Source organism: Prionailurus viverrinus, chromosome C1 (genome assembly GCF_022837055.1).
Source record: "Prionailurus viverrinus isolate Anna chromosome C1, UM_Priviv_1.0, whole genome shotgun sequence".
NCBI classification, from domain to species: Eukaryota; Metazoa; Chordata; class Mammalia; order Carnivora; family Felidae; genus Prionailurus; species Prionailurus viverrinus.
The window spans coordinates 68,458,367-68,479,554 of record NC_062568.1 but is presented as its reverse complement, the minus strand read 5'-3'; the positions used below and the strand labels follow the sequence as shown (position 1 = coordinate 68,479,554).

General features: G+C 42.0%; 1 protein-coding gene across 7 annotated transcripts in view; it reads left to right on the top strand.

The window, feature by feature from the left end:
- The window catches only part of TANC1 (tetratricopeptide repeat, ankyrin repeat and coiled-coil containing 1), a 242,642-nt gene that overhangs the window by 38,798 nt on the left and 182,656 nt on the right, over positions 1–21,188 (top strand). For 6 of the 7 annotated variants that reach the window (XM_047870169.1, XM_047870167.1, XM_047870171.1 and 3 more), the window contains exon 2: positions 17,404–17,513. The exons of the other annotated variant lie outside the window; for it this stretch is intronic. The gene's annotated coding sequence lies outside the window, so the exon portion shown is untranslated. The remainder of the gene's footprint in view (positions 1–17,403; positions 17,514–21,188) is intronic. 7 annotated transcript variants of the gene reach the window in all.

Here is a 21,188-nt window from a genome sequence, read left to right as displayed (position 1 = left end):
TGATGTACCCAAACTTCACAGAACATGGGAATTTTTATAACATGCTTGCCATTTGTCCTGGGCAAAAATCTGGTCTTAAAAATTACCTCTGGTTTTTTGGTTGTTAGCTGATAAGTAAAGAATTTGATTTTTTAAAAAATGCATTCTTGGCTTTGATTTATAGCAGCATGGTCAATTTACAATGCATTATACATCCTGTTGTGCCAGTGAGGTGGTAAGATCTTTGCAGGAGAGGGTAGAGAGAGTTCTAGATAACCCACTGTGCCTGACACAGCGCTGACTAGCTACATAGCCAGTTGCAGATTTGCAGGAAACTCCCATGGATGTTGTCTTATGTGCACCTGAATGGAGATGCTCCCGACGACTGGGTTCTGTGAAGTCTGAGGCCACACAGTGGGTAGCTGTATTAGTCTGTATTAGCTGTATTAGTGTGGGAAGGCTGCCGTAACAAAGTACCACAAATTGGGTGGCTTACACAACAGAAACGTATGGTCTCACAGCTCTGGAGGCTGGGAGTCGAAGATCAAGGTGCTAGCAGTTTTAAGCCTCCTCCTTTTAAGCCTGTGAGGAGGGAAGGATCTGTTTCTGGCCATCCCTGCTTGTCTTATGGAGGACTGTCTTCTCTGTGTGCCTTTATGACATCTCCCTCTGTGCATCTCTGTCTCTGTGTCCAAATTTCTCCTTTTCTTAAGGACACCAGTCACGTTGTAGGGCCCACTCTAATGATTTCATTTTAACTTGATTACCTCTGTATAAAGACCCCGTTTCCAAATAAATTCATCTTCTGAGGTGCTGGGAGTTAGGACTATAGTGGATTTTGGAGAGACACAATTCAGTTCATAACAGCAGCACATCTTGGGGTCACACTTTCCTTTTGTCTCCGAATTCCAGCAACTTTCTCAGTCTGTTTATTAAATATTTGTTGATTGGCTTGTATGCAGTTTGGACAGGGAAAGCCAAATTTTCTACTCACAGAAATACCAGCTCTTCAGTGGTTCCCTGATATGCTGGTTTATAGATAGAAGTCATTTCTTAGATCACAGCAGTTTTGCTTGAGGCTGTTTATTAACGTGTTTTAAAAACATATATCTTCTCCCTCTAGATCCCTGGAATATAAAATTCTTGTCATTTAATGTACACATCAGTTTAAGACATATAAACCAATATATGTGCACTTTGCCTATGATCTTTTCTTTTTTAGTTTTTTTTTTTTTTTTTTCTTCTCTTAGCAGGCGAAAATGATTGCCAGTGTTTGAGGGTTTATATATAGGACACGCAGCCACCTGGATGGTTGGTCTTTTAACTACCAGGTGTCAGTAAAAATCAACGTTTCAGGTAGTTCTCCCACTCCAAGTTTGGGTTGGTACTCAGAATATTATATCGAAAAGATAAAATATATCCTCTCACTTTGAATTTTCAGTAATATTTAAAGGGATCAGGGGCACCTGGGTGGCTCAGTCGGTTGAGTGTCCGACTTTGGCTCCGGTCATGATCTCACGGTTTGTGGGTTCGAACCCCACCCACATCGGGCTCTGTGCTAACAGCTCAGAGCCTGGAGCCTGCTTCAGATTCTGTGTCTCTCTCTTTCTCTGCCCCTCCCCTGCTTGTGCTCTGACTCTCTCTCTCTCAAAAATAAATAAACATTAAAAATTTTTAAAAAAATCCAGGGATCTTTCCTGCCCAAAAGGTATCAGTTTATTTAAGAAATCTCCGAGTGTCATGCAGTTTCTCCTTAGAGATAGGCCCAGTTTGTCTGACTCAGGGTTGTAAACTCATAGGAAATGGCCCTGTAAATGTTAGGAAATAACTATTTTCAGTGGTTCTGAATCAGACAACTACAAACACATACTGAATGTATTGTGTGTGCACACACAGGTTAAATGCAGTTGTCAAAGTAGTTTTAAGTTTGCTTATATTTTAAATCTTTTTTTTTAAATGAAGAACAGATACCAGCATGTTGAAATTTAAAAATAAGACCCTGATTGAAACAGTTTAGGATATTCTCTTCTGCATGTTGATTTATAGCCTGGCAGGACTCGTGTGTGTGTGTGTGTGTGTGTGTGTGTGTGTGTGTGTGTGTGTGTGTTTTGAATGCTGTTATAGAACAGGCGTGGAGATCAAAACCTCTTGTCACTGTTGCCCAGTATCCCGGAGTTCAAAGGCAGCCAGTAACATAGTGCTTGGCAGGAAGCCTCCCATTCTGTATATTTGTTGAGAGAGAACGAGGCATCTATGTGGAGCATTTTATAATGAGGGAAGACCAGCCCGACTGCTGTAGGCAGGTACTAAAAGCCTATCCCACTGGCCTCATACTGTATGTGCTGCACATGCATTCCCATGAGGTCACCAAATTGAGAGAAAGCCCACTCTTGTGCAGTACAGCTGTTAAAATAGTTAATGCTGTTCTTCCTAAACTATTATGGGAAATACAGTATCTGGCTTTTGAGAACATGAACTTAGAGTGCATTTGGGGTCTTTGAGATCATTAACAATTTAATTCTAGCAAATAGCAGCAGACTAAATTGTGTAGGCTCTGCTAATTCATTTTTTTTTTTTTTTAAGATTTTCTTTTTAAGTAATCTCTACACCCAACGTGGGGCTCGAACTCACAACCCTGAGATCTAGAGTTGCATGCTTCTTCCCCTACTGGGCTGGCCAGGCACCCCTCTAATAATTAATTTTTAAAAATCGTGCTAAAATATACACAGCAAAATTGACATTTTAACCGTTTTTAAGTGTATACTTCAGTGGCATCAAGAATATTCAAATTGTTGCCCAGTCATCACCACCTTCCGTCTCCAGAACTTTTTCATCATTCCTAAGAGAAACTCTAACATTGCTGTGACATTGAACGCTAAGCCCTCATTCCCCCCTTTCCCCCTTCCCCATGCCCCTCTAATAGGAATTCTGCTTTCTGACTCTCTGACTCTATTCTGGGTACCGTTTGTAAGTACAATTGTATAATATTTGTCCTTTGTATCTGGCAGGTTTGGTAATTCTTACGTTGTATCTGAACAGCTTTCACCATATGCCATTCTCTCTTTGATCATAAAATAATATAGTAGATAACTTGAGGATATTAAAGCTGTAGGACAGAAGTTCAAAACTCATATGCCTTCAGGGGCCAGCCAGTAGTAACATCTGATATTTATAAAGCCGTTGCTGTCTATCAGGTACAGCTCTAAGCACTTTGCAGGTGACTACATATCTCGCCTCACCCCAGCGCCATGAGGTAACTACTATTCATATCCCAGTTTTGCAGAGGGAAACTGAGAGATGAATTATTTGTCTGAGATAATGACCTGGCTCGTATATGGCAGAGCGGAGATTCAGCACAGTAGTCTCTGTGCCAGAGCCTGGACTCCTAAGAAGCTCCTTTGTTGTGTGCAGGTGGCATGGACAAAGGAAAATGGAATCCTGAGCCTGGGACAGAGTGAGCTGACCATAGATGGCATCTGATTCTTAACCCCTGTGTTGGGGTTAATTAAGGGAGTGGTAGATGTGGAGATGCTGCTGAGTGGGAATGTGAACTCGGTACTCCTGGCACTTCTAAATTTCCAAGAGAAGCTAGAATCCCTTCTTTAGGTACGACCTTGCTATTCCTCGGTCTTGGCAACCTAACTTGATTAAAAACAAAAACAAAGCATGTGGGCGGAACAGAATTTCTGTAGCCTGCTACTGGAGGTTTCTGGATAACCTTTTACTTGTCCAGGCCCCTCAACAGAGTGTCTCTGGCACTGTCAACACTTGCCATTGTTTGGACCCATAGGCAGGTCTTTGCTGATCTTTGCTTCCCCAGCCGCAGCTTTCGTAGAGCAATGTTTAGTGAATGTGCGCTGAGTGAGTCTCTACAGCACTCACGATTTCTTCCTGCGTGCCGCAAGAGTTCACTGAAAGTCTAATTTAAAACAAAACAAAGCCAGTCGATTTTGAGAGGTTCATGTCCTTTCCTGTAGAGCTTCATAGTTTATTGTTTCATTTTGGGCTTTTTTGACTTAACAGTGCTGATTAAAATAAGACTTTAAAGTGTTTTTTTTTTCCTTTAGAAAATCACACCAGAGAAATTCAAATATATGCTGTGTACAACACACATAAACCTAAACCTCCTTATTCTAAAAACAGCTGCTAGCATTTTTGACATGCTTACTGTAAGCTAGCCAAAATGTTAAGGATTGTACACGCCTATTTCTTTACATTCAGTCGGTTAAGAATTTGGATTTAGGTTGAATTTTAGAATTGGAAGTGGTTGTACACACCTAATCCAATTTGCTGACTTTGCATATGAAGCTGATTAGGGCCAGTGAATTTAAGAGCCTAGTTCAAGGTCATACATCTGTTGAGTGGTATAGCCAGAACCCTTTTGGACATAAATGTCTGTTGAGTGGCTGTAGCCTGTGTCTCCTTTTTCTTGACCTCTGGTTCCATGGTCTTTTTCTAGACACCATAGTACTGCTACTTGGATCTTTCTGTCATCTGTGGGAAAGTAGGGCTTGTTAACTTAAAGTGTAATGTGTTATCATTCCTATAAATAGCTTCTGAGCTATGGATTGTTACTAGGGTATTTGAAATGGTTTGTTAGTACAGGTGTGGTTTTGGATCATCTGTTGTGCCTTTGTGAGATGCCTGGAGTCTGGAGTTACATGAGGCTAAGAAAATATACCCAAGGGGGTGCCTGCCTGGATGGCTCAGTTGGTGGAGCATGTGACTCTTGATCTCAGGGTTGTGGGTTCGAGCCACAAGTTGGGTGTAGAGATTACTAAAAAATAAAATCTTAAAAAAATAAATAAGAAAGAAAGAAAAGATACCCAACTCCTTACCTAATTAGCACAGGACCCTAAACTGAAATATCTCATCATCCCACAGAGAATACTGTAAATGAGAATGTAAGGAGAATGGTTAACTTACAACAGGTAATTTACAGATGATACAGTATTCATCACATTAATCTAATATTTGATCCTTTGCCCATACTTGGTAGGTGTCTGTGGTTTTCAAGTCTACATTTGAAGCTGGAGGGCGGGGCTTGGATACTTCTCTCATTCAACTGAAAAATATTAAGGCTTTTTTTTTTTTAAGTTATTTTCCTGATGACAAAAGTAATCTATGCTTTTGGTACAAATTAAAAAAAAAAAGACAGAAGAGTAATTTTTACCATTCAGAGCTTTACTGCACACATTTAAAATGAGACGGTAAATTTAGTTTTATTTAAATGGAACAAAATGCAACTGAAATTAAAACTGAAGGAATTGCCGAACTTAAATGTTTTTTTCAAATTTAATGTCTCCTGCACACACCCCAACAATATTGCTCTAAAATTTAAAAAAAAAAGGTATATGAAAGATATTGACAAGCCAGCACAAGAATCTAGATTACTTTAACTTCAGAATTCCTGTCTTTTCTACTTTACCAGATGGTCCACATGCAAGAGAAGGATAAACACTATGGAGTGACATATAATTAAGGACTAGAGTATGTGATACAGGCCTTGGGTCAAAGTTTGAGGACTAGAAAGGGGACTTGTAAACTCCCATTTAAAAAACTTAAAAACTTGAGGGGTGCTTGGGTGGCTCAGTTAGTTAAGCGTCCAACTCTTTGTTTCAGCTCAGGTTGTGATCTCAAGCATCTCTTCGACATGCTCTGTGCTGACAGTGAGCAGCCTGCTTGGGATTCTCTCTCTCTTTGTCTCTCTCTGTCCCTCCCCTGCTCATGTGTGTGCGTGCGCGCTCTCTCTCTCTCTCTCTCTCTCTCTCTCTCTCTCTGTCAAAATAAATAAACATTTTTAAATGTTTAAACTTAAAAACTTAAGCTGAAAATTTTTCCTAGATAAATTAATCGGTGTCTTTTTTCGACATTTCAAGATTATACAAGAAAAGAGTTCTGCTATGTCAAAATGGGTTTGAAAACCCTGGTTGGAAATATGTGATGTTACTTGCTCACAACAGCCTTCGGAGGTATTTCTTCTTGGATCATTAAGACTTGAAGTCTACTGGTGGCGGAGGTTGGGTGGTGGGGATGACACAACTCCATTGAGGTGATACTGCTTGTCAAGGGAGTGGCTAGAGTACCACCCTCTCTCAGCTTGGCGTTCTTAGTGGTCTACACCCAGGCAGGAGATGTAGATACTGCACAGGAACAGTTATGTATCACCTGGCAGTCTAGTTATCCTGAACACAGTTACACTTTTGGAATTAAGCAGAAAAGCCCTCTGAGCAGTCCAGAATACGTAGTTCATGTGAGTTTATGTGCACCTATCTCCTGAGTCCAGGAGCTCTTTTATTTGGAGGTCATTTGAATTGTGAGCATTGAAATGTGTTCAGGGATTCTTTCCATAGAAATCACAGTCTGGAAATTGTAGACATGCTTGACTGTGTAAGGACATCAGCTTGGGAAGAACACATGCTGTGCAGCCTGACAGGCTTTTCTGAGATCCCTTGGCAGGATGGTAACTGGGTTTTTGTGATGACTGCAGGTTAGGTCTTGTTATATTCCCAAATATTTATTTGGTGTGTACTATGTGCCAAGCTCTGGGCGTATGATGATAAATTAGGGTCCCTTTCTTACAGGCTAAGAGGGTGGATGGTTTCATCTGTAAATACAAGACAGTATAATAAGGGGTACAGAGTAGAGATGAATGGGATATAGTGGGAGCAGAGGGAAAATTGAGACCTCTACTCTGGAGTGAACGTAAGGTGATGGGGTCTTGGGGAGTGAATAGGATTTGTCCAAGTGGATTAAAAAGATACCCCAGGTTGAGAGAGACCTGTGTACACTAATAAGGTGGCTGGAATCTGGGTTATAAATGTTAGAGACAATTCTATTCCAAATGCGTAACTTGGGGCTTTTAAAAGTTATTATAAAAATCATCAAAAACATACAAGTAGTGAGAATATAATGAACTGCTGTATACCGATCAACCAGCTTCACAAACACTACTATTTTGCCAGTCTTGTTTTACTAACCCTTCACTGTTTTTTATGTGGTTAGACCATTTTATTATTAAAAAATTTTTTTTAAATATTTATTTTTGAGAGAGAGAGAGTGTGAGCAGGGGAGGGGCAGAGAGAGAGGGGGAGACACAGAATCTGAAGCAGGCTCCAGACTCGGAGTTGTCAGCACAGAGCCCCATGAGGGGCTCGAACCCACAAACCGTGAGATCATGACCTAAGCCGAAGTCAGATGCTTAGCCGACTGAGCCACCCAGGCGCCCATGGTTGGACCGTTTTAAAAGCAAATTCCAGACATTATGTAATTTTACTTGTAAAGAGTTCAGTATGCATCTCTAATTGATAAGATCCCCCCATGCCATTATCACACAATAAAATAAGGGTATTTCCATAATATCTGTCTGACACCAGTCCACATGCAGATGTTCCCTGTTAATACAGGTTTTATACTTAAAGGGAGCCATTTCATTATCTAAAAGATGACTTTATTTAGCATACCTAATTTTTCAGAGATGTTGGATAAATGGGGCATTACTCTAATACCATATTTTTATTCCTTTCTTAAGAAATGTTATACACTTTATTTGGTCTTCTGATCATTTTAGCTCAGACTGGCCCTGTTGGAGAGCTGTGTCTTATGATTTTCTATATTACGTACTTTTCCAGGATTTGGAAAAACTCAGACTCTGAGAGCTAGATTATAAATGGCTTAGGATACTCTGACCAGTTCCTTTGGTTTTGCTTCAATTTCTAGCTGTCAGTGACTAATTCATGGGCTGGAAGTGTGGAGTTCATGCTACATAGTATTACCCCCGTAGCCTTTGAAAGCTCTTTCCTAGCATGCCTTCTTGGCTTGGACCAGCTTAGTGTCTATCCAGATTCACATGCCAGGCTCGTTGCATGCTCCACAGGCTCAGCTTAATCCTCCAGGGGTTGGCCTGAGTTACCCTCCATTTTGATGCTTTCCTCAACTACTTGAGCCTTCTTTGGTTCTCTGTCCCCTCTCCATTCTTCCTGGCCTTTAATTATATGCTAATCTATATCCTATATACTTCATTTGCATGAAGGCAGTATGAAGCAGTAGAAGGGATGGGAACTTTGAAGCCAGCATAATCTGAATTGCTGAGCTTGTTTCTTCTTCTTCTTTTTCCTTTTTGTAAATTGTGGTAAAACACCCACACGTACATAACATGAGATCTACTCTTTAAACAAACAAATTTTTAAGTGTGCTTTATAGTATTTTTAACTATAGGCACAATGTTGTACAGCAGATCTCTCCAACTTTTTCATTTCATACAAGTGAAACTTTATATCCAGTGAACAACATTTCCCTGTTTCCCCCTCCCTTCAGCCCCTGGCAACCAGCCATTCTACTTTCTGCCTCTGTGAGTTTGACTACTTCAGATACCTAGTATGGGATCACACAGTATTTGACCTTCTGTGACTGGCTTCTTTCACTTAGCATAACCCTCCAGTTTCATCCATGTTTTAGTATGTGACAGGATTTCCTTCTTTTTTTTAAATGTTTATTTTATTTATTTTGAGAGAGAGGGAGAGAGCACGTGTGCAAGTGGGGGAGGGGCAGAGAGAGAGGGAGAGAGAGAGAATCCCAAACAAGCTCCACACTGTCAGTGCAGAGCTCAATTCAGGACTTGGTCTGACAAACCGTGAGATCATGACCTGAGTGAAGGACATTCCACTGACTGAGCCACCCAGGTGCCCCTCCTTTTTTTTTTTTTTTTTTTTTTTTTTTTTTAGGGCTGAGTAATAGTCTATGTGTGTCTGTACCTCAGTTTCTTTATCCATTCATCTGTCAGGGGACAGTTAGGTTGCTTCTACAGTCTTGGCTAGTATCAATAATGCTGCAATGAACACTGAAGTGTGGGTCTCTCTTTGGGGTCCTGATTTCAGTTCTTATGGATAAATACCTGGAAGTGGGATTGCTGGAATGCTGGAATATATGCCACACACACACACACACACACACACACACACACAATTTTGTTCCCTTCCACAGCCCCTCTTGTTCATGTATTTATTTCACTGTGTTTTATCATAGGTAGTGAGTACTTTTTGCTTTACTAATGCCTTACTGTTTTTGATCATGTGTTCAGTAACTTTGAGAATTATTTTGAGGCAAAGTCATCATTTTCCAAAAAGAAAAAAGGAAAAACAAGCTTTTTTTCACTGGTCAGTCACAGCAGCTGTGTCATTGAGGAAGTGTTGACACTGCTTTTGGTTTTTAAATGACTGTGTGTTATTCCTTCCCAGGACTGAAAAAATTGCAAGGTTGGAATTTTCAGGATTGTTAACAAGATCAAAAAGCAAAGATATAAAGCCAAGAGGGAAAAGTCTTTCTATAAAATGGTGGCGGAAAGCAGAAAATGCTAGAATTCTGTAGAAAATGATAGGTATTACAAAAATAAGCTTTGACCAGAAAATGAAGGTTGCTGTTTTTCATGTTATTTTGAATTGGAATACAGTTTAGCCAGCTAGAGTTTTTAATGTCTGATTTTTTTTTTAAGATGTTGATAAAAATGTATATATAAATTTAGCCTTGTTAACAGGGTTTTAGAACAGGACTTGATTTCTGTGGAGAGAAGACCTACCTCATTGTTTTTGTATTTGTAATTTTAGTAGCCACCGGTGTTAGCTTTGGAGTGGTTTGTAGAAGCCTTTTTGCTCCCTTCCATCCAGGGAAGATGCAGTTTGCTGCCATTTCTCTGATTTTCCTCAGGTTTCACCTTAGAATTAGTGAATGAAGGTATTATGGCTTCAGCATACCCGTAGTCAGCATGGGGGCATTTTTACGCATTTATTCTATATTTTAATAGAAAAAGACATGTTCTGTTTTCTCTTGCTTTGTTGATGTTTTGTTGCTGGGATTTTAATTTCTGATAGGTTAAGATCCAGATCTTGTGACTTATTTGTGTTCTGGCCAGGGGACCCTCAGCTTTGTGTGATCCGAGTAATTTACTTCTGAGGCCCGGTTTGGGCCTGAAACTCCACGCCTAGTGGTGGGGGACATGTAGTGGGGGCAACAGACCTACTGTGCAGCTGGGAGGAAGTCTAGTGTACCAGGAGGAAAGAACAGGGGTCTTTAGTGCTAGTGGTCTGGGAGACAGTGGTCTAGAGTGGCCCAGAACATCAGAGTCTCCTGACATGGGTACTCATGCCCCCCCCCCCCCCCCCCATGGGTTCAGAGAAGACCTCTGGTTCCCTGGATGATTGCCAAGAGCAAGGAAGCACCTCAGCCCCCAGAGTCTTGCAGTTTATCAGAACTGAGCTAGAGGGTGAGTTAGGCCTGTGGAATGTGGGAGAAAGAAGTCGAGTCACTAGACACAAGGTCAGGGCCTGTTAAGCAGCAAAAGCAACTTGGCCCAAACTGTTTAAATCTCTATTCTAGAAATTCCCGCTGGGTTGAGCCAGCCAGGGAGGGTGGGGCAAGGGTCAAGAGGCTTCAGCTGTGGGAAGGAAGGGCTGTAGAAGCTGAAAACAGCAGACTAGGCCTGGATGTCCTGACAACCTTGACCTCCACCCTCCTAAAATAGATCGTCAGTACCCTGGTAGGTCATTGTAGCCTGTTTGTACAATGAATGGGTCTGAGTATAAGGGACATATTCAACAATGAGCCTGAAACAAAACTGAGAATTGCTTTTGTGAATCTGCAAATAGATTTAGTTTTTAACTCAGTTTAGAGTTAAGTGTAGATAGTTAACTTTAGATAAAAAAATTCCTTGAACAAAGTGTAAATCATAACCTTTCATTTATAGAACTACAAAATAAGTTCATTAAAGTACTCTCTTTAGTAATCCCAAAACAAATCAGTACTTGTGAGTGCTATTACTTATCAAAACAAAAATGGGAAGTTACCCAGTGATCAGTTCTGAATAGATAACTAATTGAAGCCATTTGAGGTTGGGTTGCTTTTAGATGAAGGAAAAACTCACCCTCACCTTTGTGGTTCAGATAGGTACATGCAGTGGTGCAGAATTTATTCCTTGGCTCCATATCCCATATGGATTAGATTCCAAGATAAACCAAAGCTTGTCCCATTGTTGAATCCTAACATTTAAACTTTTATTTTTTAGCTCCTTAAGAGAGCAGGAAAATCTGTATCTTTAAAGACCGTAGAAATGCTAGGGCTTATGTTACCTATACTGGAATTAAAATTAAAAAAAAAAAAAAGGAAGAGATGCTTGGGCTATCTTAAAACACACTTACTTAAATTTAAATCCCTCTTTCCTTAAGATTATCTGGCCTATAGGGCTTCTAGATTAAGTGAACCGACACAGGGTCAGGAGGCATCAGCTGTGAGATGCAGAGGTGGGGGGCATGGTGTCCATACATGGTGTTCCTGTGCTCGAGGATGTTTATTTTTTTTAATTTTTAAGACTTGTTTATTTTTGAGAGAGAGAGAGAACGTGAGTGCACAAGTGGGGAGGGGGAGAGAGAGAGACACACACACAGAATCCAAAGCAGACTCCAGGCTCTGAGCTGTGAGCACAGAGCCCAATGCGGGGCTTGAACCCATGGACCATGAGATCATAACCTGAGCTGAAGTTGGTCACTCAGCCAACTGAGCTACCCAGACTCCCCTGTTCAAGGATGCTTAAATCTGGTAAGGGTCTTAGCTTACAAATACAAGAAAAGGTAGATGAGAAGTGACTAGTGTGTGGAGAGTATGGGAGTAGCCAGATGGAAGGTTTCTGATCAGAATGGCAATGCTGAGGGTTGTGTTCCTGCCTCTGAAAGTCTGTCCTGGTGTTCAGTGCTGTTGGAGACCGCATAGAGACAGTGCATTGCAGTTGGATACAGTGCCCGTTCTTATTTTTGAGAACACATGGGTCTTAGGGACAGAGGGTGACCATGTGAGCATCTTCTCTCCTCGACAGAGTGTCTTGTAGACCCACTAAAAGTGAAATAACCTTTTCCTAGTGCCCAGCATAATCTTTCAGGGCCACTGATTGTGCTGTTTTGGAATGCCTTGTTTTGGTGTCCTTGGACACTTTTGGGGATTGAAAGGCTATTTAAACTATAACTATATTTAAATTATAATCTACTATTTGGGATTTTATAAGTTGTCTCCTGTCAGTCATAATTGCTCAGGGCTGTCATTATGCCTTGATCTAGCAGTCACCAACCACCCTCTTGATTTACAGTGGTTGGGGAAACCAAATATTTTCCTCCTGTTAGAATCCTATCTAAAAGAGGAGTAAAATAGCTCTCAGGAGGGCCTGCGAAAAAGGTGCTGGATCAAGGTGGAGAGAGGCTAGGGAGTTCTCTTTTGAGCTGTGTGTGAATTTATTCACAGATTTTGGCAGCAGCAAAGACTAAATTTTGGTTTGTAGCTGTTTGCTGGATAGTTGAGGTTGTTAGCTTATGACTTCTGTCCCTTTCCTACTACCCCCAATAGTGTGTAAAATTTTCCCCCCACCTGTGCCTGAAGCAATTTTATTATGGAGAGGAGAGAATGAATTTTTCTCAGGGAAAATGAGAAGGTGAATGAAGGAAAAACCCAGGGCTGAGGCAAGCGTTTGGTCTGTCAACCATTGGTCTGTCAACCATTATTCTTGAAACCTAAGATAGACTGATCTCTGTGGAAGATACTGAGGGATTATGTGGAGCTTGCCTTCAAGAAGCTGAATGTGTAGTTGGGAGAGAGAACTAACAGACCCGAAATCCTAAAGTGAAAGTACTAGAGAAGTTTTGCGTCGGGTGTGACTTGAGTCAGGAACTTTGAGCTGGCTGTGCTGGGGTCCAAGCGGTATCTGAGAAAGTGGCCATGCAGTGACATTGGAGAAAACAGCTACACTGGGAGAATGTAACCCCAGTGAGGAAGTGGCAGAGGTTATGGAGAGGTTTAGCAGCACATCTGGTAAACCCATTTCAAAGGAGAAACGGAGGAGAGTTTTTGGTTCACTGTTGTGTCTGCGTGGTTGATTAAAATGTAGACTTTTGGGCACTACTCCAGATAGTATGATCCCCTTCTTATGTGGTCTGGGGTGGTCTCCAGGGATGGCCCAGATCATTCAGGTACACTGGCCTGCAGGACATATTTTAGGAAATATTGGTCAAGGATGAATTAGGCAAAGCTGATTAATTCCTCCATGAGACACAGGAATTGGGAAGGAGGCATCCAAGCTGGGCTGCCTGATTTTTGTCACTATTTCAGAAGGATGAATGGAGAGCAGGTTGGCCTAAGAATTAAAGAACATGGACGTGAGAATAAGCTCCTCAACTGGAGACAGTGTTCCTGCCATCCTCACCCTTCACCCTGATACCCACGTTCTCCTCCCTAGCCAGTCACTGTCACGTCATAGAACATAATGATGCTAATTGAAATCACATCTGGGTTCAGCCCCTTATGAGCCAGCTGGTTTTCTGTCTAGGGAAGATCTGTTTTTTGGGTGCTATAACTCCAGGCGTTATCTCTTAATGAGTATGTGCTTTGTTAGATTTGGTGAGCAAGGAAATAAGCATCATCAGTTAAAGAAAAACAACAAACCTGTTAATACTGTTAGCAAAAGGACCAGGAGAAATCATAGCGGTAAATACAGTTTAGTTGATTCTTCACATATGAAAACCATCATGTTATATAATCACTTCTTACATAGCAGACGCTTAACCTAGGGATGTTCTTTACAGATGAGCTTTGAATTGTTACCTCTTGTCATCCCCGTGGCAGGGCCATCCAGAGCGTACTTGGGGAATGACCCAGGCTTCCCCCCCGCCCCCCATGTTTTCTCCCTGAGGGAGTGTTCCCTGCAGGCACACCTTGCACTCACTTTAGTGATCACCAGCTGTAAGTTGTTACTCATTTCAGCTTCCTCCAGCCCTCTCCCCGGTCCATTTGTTTGTCCTGCTACCCCTTATTTTAGGCATAAATATTTACTGCTGCCCCCATACCTTCAAGAAAAAAGAAAACACTCTGGGGATAGGGCAGGGGCGGAGGTTCACAGTCCTGGCTATACATTAAGGTCAGCTGGTCAGCTTTATGGAGTATCAACAGTTGAGCCTCATCCCCGGAGATTCCGTTTCCATTCTTCCGGGCGTCAGAACTTTTAAAGCTTGCCAGGAGATTCTGATCTGGTGGCCACCTCACTGTAAGTTAGATGTAATGATATTAGCTGTACATGTGTCTTAAGGAAAATGGAAGCTGCAGGATTTAGCATGAACATAGGTAGTATTTTAAAATAATGCTTTTTGCTGCTCGTGTTTCAAATGCATGTCGAGTCCCCAGGTTGTCCTTCCCCCTGTCTTCCTCCTTTATATAAGCCTGCTTTCTATTAAGCACCAGCATTCAAAATGAAACAAAACAAAAAAACCCGAGAACATTCTTTTCCTTGCTTTAGCATTTCTGTGGTATTGTTTTCCATTCTGTCCATGCAGCTAGCTGATTGTGACTTGCACCTCTGTGAACTCTCAGACCCAGCAGGCTGTGACCTTCATCACCTCTCTGGGCCTCATGTTCTAATGGAGCAGCATTCGGGGCTGCAGAACCCTGTACAACCAGGGCTGGTGGACTGTCACACGAACGAGTGGCCACACACTTTAGTCCATGAACACATACAGTAGTCCTTGTTTTGTCGGCTGAAGAGGCCCACTGCTAGCGTTGGGGGAGAAACTTGAGAGGTAAAAAAAAAAATTTTTGATGAATACTTAACTTCTATTGGATGAACAACTTGGGAGTCTCTTTGTTCATCCTTGAAAGCGAGTAAGAAAGTTTGGCAGGAAGTAAACCCTAAAAATTCTTAAAAGCATTTTAAGTTTTATTGTTTGTTTTATTTTTTATTTATTTATTTTTTTCAACGTTTTTATTTATTTTTGGGACAGAGAGAGACAGAGCATGAACGGGGGAGGGGCAGAGAGAGAGGGAGACACAGAATCGGAAACAGGCTCCAGGCTCCGAGCCATCCGCCCAGAGCCTGACGCGGGGCTCGAACTCACGGACCGCGAGATCGTGACCTGGCTGAAGTCGGACGCTTAACCGACTGCGCCACCCAGGCGCCCCTTGTTTGTTTTATTTTTGTTTGATTTTTTTTTTTTAGGAGCCAATTGGAGATTAGATCTGCAAAGTAAAAACTAATGATTGGCAGTTGAGGGTTATCATTCACCTGGGCTCTAAACTCCCATGTTTTATGTTCCATAAAATTTTTCCCAATAAGTGTACTTTGTGGTCTTTTGGATTTTACGTGAGAATATTTTATCACATAATGCTTGGTTTTCAAAACTTTCTTGGGCCCAAATTTCAGATTATGCATTGAAAATGAATGGATCCCTTTGAATGGAGGAATAATGAAACAAAAACAAGTAAAAAGTAGACAGTTCCACTTTAATCTAATACAGATTCTGAAGGACAAAAGGTGAAAAGTCCAGGCATAGGGTCTGTTCTGAGTTTGGGTAGGTGAGTGATGTAACTGCAGTTATAAGTAACTTCTCAAACACCACTCAGAGTTCCTCTGGTCTCATTGACCTCCCTTTTTCCTTTCTGTAATTACTGAACATGGCCCTGAAAACCCATGTAGGGCCAAATACAGAATCTAAACTCTGTGATCTCATCACCACAAAAACAGACTATAGGGACAGTCCTCCTTCTCGCCGGAAGCCGCCTCCCTTTGGGACCACTGTAACTCCATAATTTATAGTGGTGCCTTTGTGGTCTTGAACTTAGAAAGGGCATTTCCCCCTGTCCTTAACAGAAGTTGTGTAACAGATGGGTTGTTCTAGGTGGAGAAGGGGCCAGAGGGAAAGTGTGTGCATAACCTGTTACAGATGTAATTTTAAGGGTGCCCACACATCTTTGGGTCCTCTGGGCAGGTCTGCCTGACAGCCGGCATGTCTGGGCTGTGATGGATATTCTTTTATACTTGTGTGTCGGTGTGGTTGGGACAGATGAGAAGCCTGCCTTTTCTGCTGAGGTGTGTTTTAAGAAAGGAGGTTGGCTGAAGTACTCACACCAGCTGTGAGATGGATTCCCTCCCTAGCTGCCAGAACCCTCCATAAAGAGGCAGGTGATCCCTATTATGGGCAAATAATAGGAAGACGCCCTGAGATATTTGAGCTGCTGTTCACCAGGTGGTGCTGTCCTGCAGTGAATGCTTAAATACTACAAGTGAGGTCAGCAACCTGGTGGAAGAAAGGTCTGGGGTGCCTGGAAGACTTGGTAGCATTTGTTGGCTGTCACTGGACGTGAGATGAGACTCTTTTGGAGGAAACATCTGACCCAAGCGCTATCACCTGGTTCGTGTAGGTTTCTCTTCCACGTTCTGCTTCAGTGAGATCTCTGTTGTCTCTGAAGCGGAGGAAGACATGAACCTGTGCCCTGCCTCTGTCTCTGGTTTCCTCCTAGAGAAAGGCTCCTGTGCTCCGTTCTCAACTTTGAAGTCCTGGTGGGCAAGGGGGGCATGTCTTTTAGAGCTCCTCATTAAACAGACTTAAAGGGGAGAAAAGGCCTCCACCCAGCCTTTGCATGCACAAACCTATTATATTCTGCTGCCCTGCCAAGGTGCTTTTGTTGGCCTAAACGTGACTACACATGATTCTGTCCTATTAGGCAGTGAAGCCTGGAAGGCATTGACTTGGACTGAGCCTGATGGCTGGTGTGGTTGAGCATGGATAGCACCCTTGTAGAAGAGCATTTCCCAGGGAAAGAGACTGAGTCAGTCATGGGGAACCTCTTATTGGAGTTCTTCTTTCAACAAGCCTGTGGTCGGCATCTTCTTGTGACAAGAACAGGAGGTTGGGATAGGGGGTGACAGGTAACACCAGCTCTGGGGAGACTGGTAGGAGGGGAGGTCAAGGCAGAAGGAAACAGATGCTAGAACTCAGATCCCTGAGAGGCTTTTTGAGCTCAGAGGAGGGGCTGGTGGGATGCTGTAGGGGTGGGGCAGGGCATGCAATGGGGGTGTTTGAGCTGTGTGTGGAGGATGACTAATTTCCAAAGTGCAAGAGAGGTGCTTCAGGATGAGGGACCCGGGAGAGCAGAGGTGTGAAATTGAGCAGTGTGTTCAGAGTGAGCTGTGTCCAGAGCTGGGACCTGTGAGGAGTGAGGCAGGAAGTGTCGGAACTTCAGCACCCTGAGTGTTTTAGAGAGGTTCTGGGCTCCTTATCTCAAACCTTTGAAACATGTCTTTGTGTACTGGGTTGCAAACCGATTAGCCTCACTTAAAACCTGAGCTAGGAGAAGTAAACAGATACTTCAGTACCTTGCTCAAGACAAGGAACTTTCAGTAAATGTCCCCGGTCAGCTTGGATAGAGGGCATCAGAAGAAAGAACAAATTTTCTCAGTTTTGCCATCCCCTCAACCTGCTTTCCCCTCTGTTAAGAGTATGTATATGGGTTGACGTCTCTTTTCATGGCTTGGTCGGGAGTTTCAGGGAAGTTGTGGCTGGTTTTATAAACTCTTTGCTTCTCATCTCCTAGGGTGAATGTGCTCACATGTTGTCTTTTTTCCAGTTCTCTTTCTAGCTTTCTGTGGTTGACTTGTCCCGAGGAACTTTCTGGGTGCACCCCGAGTGAGCCAGCTTCTTTCTGTTGCAAACAAGTGGAGTCTAGGGTGAGGCAAGGTGAGTGAGATCCATGGAAAACCCATCCTCTGACAGACCACCTTTTCCAAGATTGGTTATTCTCTGAAAATTTTGAGGACTTTGGAAGTAAATTGGGTTTTTAGTCAAATTTAAGAAGAAATTTTTAAAATTGGTGTCTTAATTATTAGGTGAAAACACTCTTGTTAATAAGGATGCTTCAATACATTTTTTTCCAGAACTTTTCTGAGTTTTTGGGTCTCTCTTTATGGTTCCTAGCATGGTACTCTTCCAGTGAAAACATTTAGTATGTGTTGTGTGAATAGCTTAATACCTTAGGGCTGACAGTTTGCAAATACAGAAGTCCTGTTAAGTTATTCTGAGTTGTGTCTCTTCTCTTTCCTGGGTTTTAAGGAGGATTGTTTAGTTGTGTTCCTTTAGAAACTTCTGTACTATGGTTTTCCTGTACTGCAGTTCTATATGTAAATTTTGAAACAAAAATACCTACCTCAAGGGTTTTGGTGAGGCTGGAGGCTCCCGATGGCTAAAACTTTTGTTCTTTTCAGGGGCACCTGGGTGGCTCAGTCAGTTAAGCGTCTGACGTTGGCTCAGGGCATGATCTTGCATGAAATCTTTGTGATTTCAAGCCCCGTGTTAGGCTCTCTGCTGTCAGCACAGAGCCTGCTTTGGATCCTCTGTCTCCTTCTCTCTCTGCTCCTCTCTTACTCTCTTTCAATCTCTCTCTCAAAAATAAACAAATGATAAAAAAAAAATACATACATATATATATATACATATATGTATGTGTGTATATATATATACATATATGTATGTATGTATATATATATATATATATATATATATATATAAAACTTCTGTTCACATTGTTATATTCCCTATCTCTAATGTGTAGCAGTTAGTAGGGCTCAAATATTCGCTCTTTCCTTTAAGAAGAGAGTTGGCTGAGAACAGAATCTTCAATCCCATCTTAAGTGAGCCCAGCTTGGAGGGCTGTTATTTATCCTCCACTGCTCACAGTTGAGACCATGGAGCAGGAATCCCTAGGAGGTCCAGGACAGAGTGGTTGACTGAGGGTTCTGAAGACCACTCCATATTCCTTCCCTTCTCTGAGTGGTGGAAGGGGCCCCCATAGGAGATGAGGGTCAAGGTTAAAGCTGCCTCCAAACTTCCGTGAATTCTCAAAACGTGCATGCAACGTGCAGGTGCACTATGCCATCTGTCTTGTGTGGCTTGCTGGCAGGATTTCATATCCTGTACTCACCCCTCCTGCCATGCCTCACTCTTCCATGAAGAACACAGTGGTCACATTTCCCCTAAAACTTTGGGGGATCCTGACAAAAAGTAAAGCTTGTCAGAAGGAGCATGGCTGGGGAATACACATCAGAATCTAACATGAAGCTTTAGAAATTAGAATACCGGGACTACCCCCCCCCCCCCCTGCCAAGGTGTGCTAAGCTAGAATTTTGGGGATGGGGAGGGAGTCCTTACTATTTATGTTTGTTTTTTTAAAAGCTCCTCAAGAGGTGATAGTGTATAACTTCTTGAAAAATATTTGTATGTGGAGTAGACTTAAAAACAAAGAAGTTCTTTCTTAGGCTGAGAAGATGTTTGGGGGAATTATTTTTGAAGTCTACTAACTAGTTTAACCAGTTTATACAGCCAAGCCAAACATTCCCTTGTTGTGCCATAATTTGTATTGTAGAACCATTTTATAACTTTAAGTTAAAATTGCCTGGGAGACAACACTTTCTATGGTTGTAAGTGTACAAAGAACGAGAAAAAAATGACATTGAAGAACAATTTTCTAAATTTAATAAGAGTTAGGGCTTATTTAGAAATCCAGGTGGGAATCTGCTTAAATGGAATTTCACCCAAAGTATGTAGAGATTTGCATATTGAAACCAAAGCTTTTTGACCTGTGGTGACACCTTTTTCAAAGTAATATTGAAATAGCAATTTAAATATATTGCCCTTAGAGATTTATTTGACAGGAAATTTATTTAGTAAGGTATACATTTTTTTCCCCTTCCGGGACGTTTCTTGGTGGTAGAGAATTAGCTAATTTTTCTTTATTCCTTCCCTGGGACCATCTTCAGGAAGTAGATAGGAGCTTAATAGCAAAGATCAAGTTAAATGTTTTTTAACTATGTCTTTTTTGCAAATTCCCTTTCTCTGGAAGAAAACCTTGCAACTTGTTACTTGAGGTTTTAATAGTTTAATTGATTTGACAGAGAATAGGTTTCTTTTCAAGATCAAAGAATCTTACTGTTTAGTAGGACTTCACAGATGGCCTATTATCTGTTTTTTATTTCCTCAACTTCATGGAAACTGCTCTTGTTAAGGTTACAAATGACCTCTGCTAGGACTCTTGGCGTGACTTTTCTGTAGCACTTGATACTACTGACTTCTTTAGTTTTGAGAGAGCACGAGTGGAGGAGGGGCAGGAGTGGGGGCAGAGGATCCGAAGGTGGCTCTGCACTGACAGCAGCGAGCCCAATGAAGGGCTCGAACTCATGAACTGTAAGATCATGCCCTGAGCTGAAGTCGGATGATCAACTGACTGAGCCACCTAGGTGCCCCTTTTGCACCATTTCTGACATTTGCATCCCTGCCCCCTCCCCTGCCTCTACAAGGCACCTCATCTCTAGGCTTCTGTCTGCTTTTCCCACATTGGTCATTGGCACTATTCAAGCCAGAAATGTGACTCATCCTTCATCCTCCCTCAGTCAGCCCATATCTTTATTTGCAATTAAGTTCTATCACTTTAATAACCTAAATAATAAAGGAAAAGGCCAGTCCACTGACATTTAAATATTATAGGTATTAAAAGTTGCAGTTTGGGGACGTCTGGGTGGCGCATTCGGTTAAGCGTCCGACTTCAGCCAGGTCACGATCTCGAGGTCCGTGAGTTCGAGCCCCGCGTCGGGCTCTGGGCTGATGGCTCAGAGCCTGGAGCCTGTTTCCGATTCTGTGTCTCCCTCTCTCTCTGCCCCTCCCCCGTTCATGCTCTGTCTCTCTCTGTCCCAAAAATAAATAAACGTTGAAAAAAAAAAAAGTTGCAGTTTGGTTTATATAAGCAGATAGAATAACATGAGACAATTGTGACCATTTATATAATACACATTTTATGCTCAGCGTAGGCCTACATATGTTGTCATGTTATTTCTAATTTTCACAACTATTCCGTGGCATATTATCTCTGTTATAAATGAGGACTCTAAGGTTCAGAGAGATTAAATTACTGGCCTAGGATCACAGGGCAAGTAAAGCATGGTGGGGTTGGGATGGGGGGATTTTAAACCTGTGGGTTGGTCTGCCTGACTCCAAAGCCTTTAACACCATGTCACTCTGTCTTGCTGTGTTCCCATAATGCCACCGTGCCATTGTAGACCTCTGGTTGGTAGGTTGACTTTGTTGAGGAACTGGGTGTTATTCAAATTTGTGTGTCCTATATTTTTTTCATAATAGTAGGTGCTAAAGGCAAGATTTTTTTTTAAATGGGGACTTTCTAAAAAAGTGTTTATTCATTTATCCTGAGAGAGAGAGTGCACACACAAACGAGGAAGGGGCAGAGAGAGTAGGAGAGAGAGAATCCCAAGAAGGATCTGTGCTGTGAGTGCAGAGCCCGACACAGGGCTTGATCCCAAGAACGGTGAGATCATTACCTGAGCCGAAATCAAGAGTTAGACACTTAAC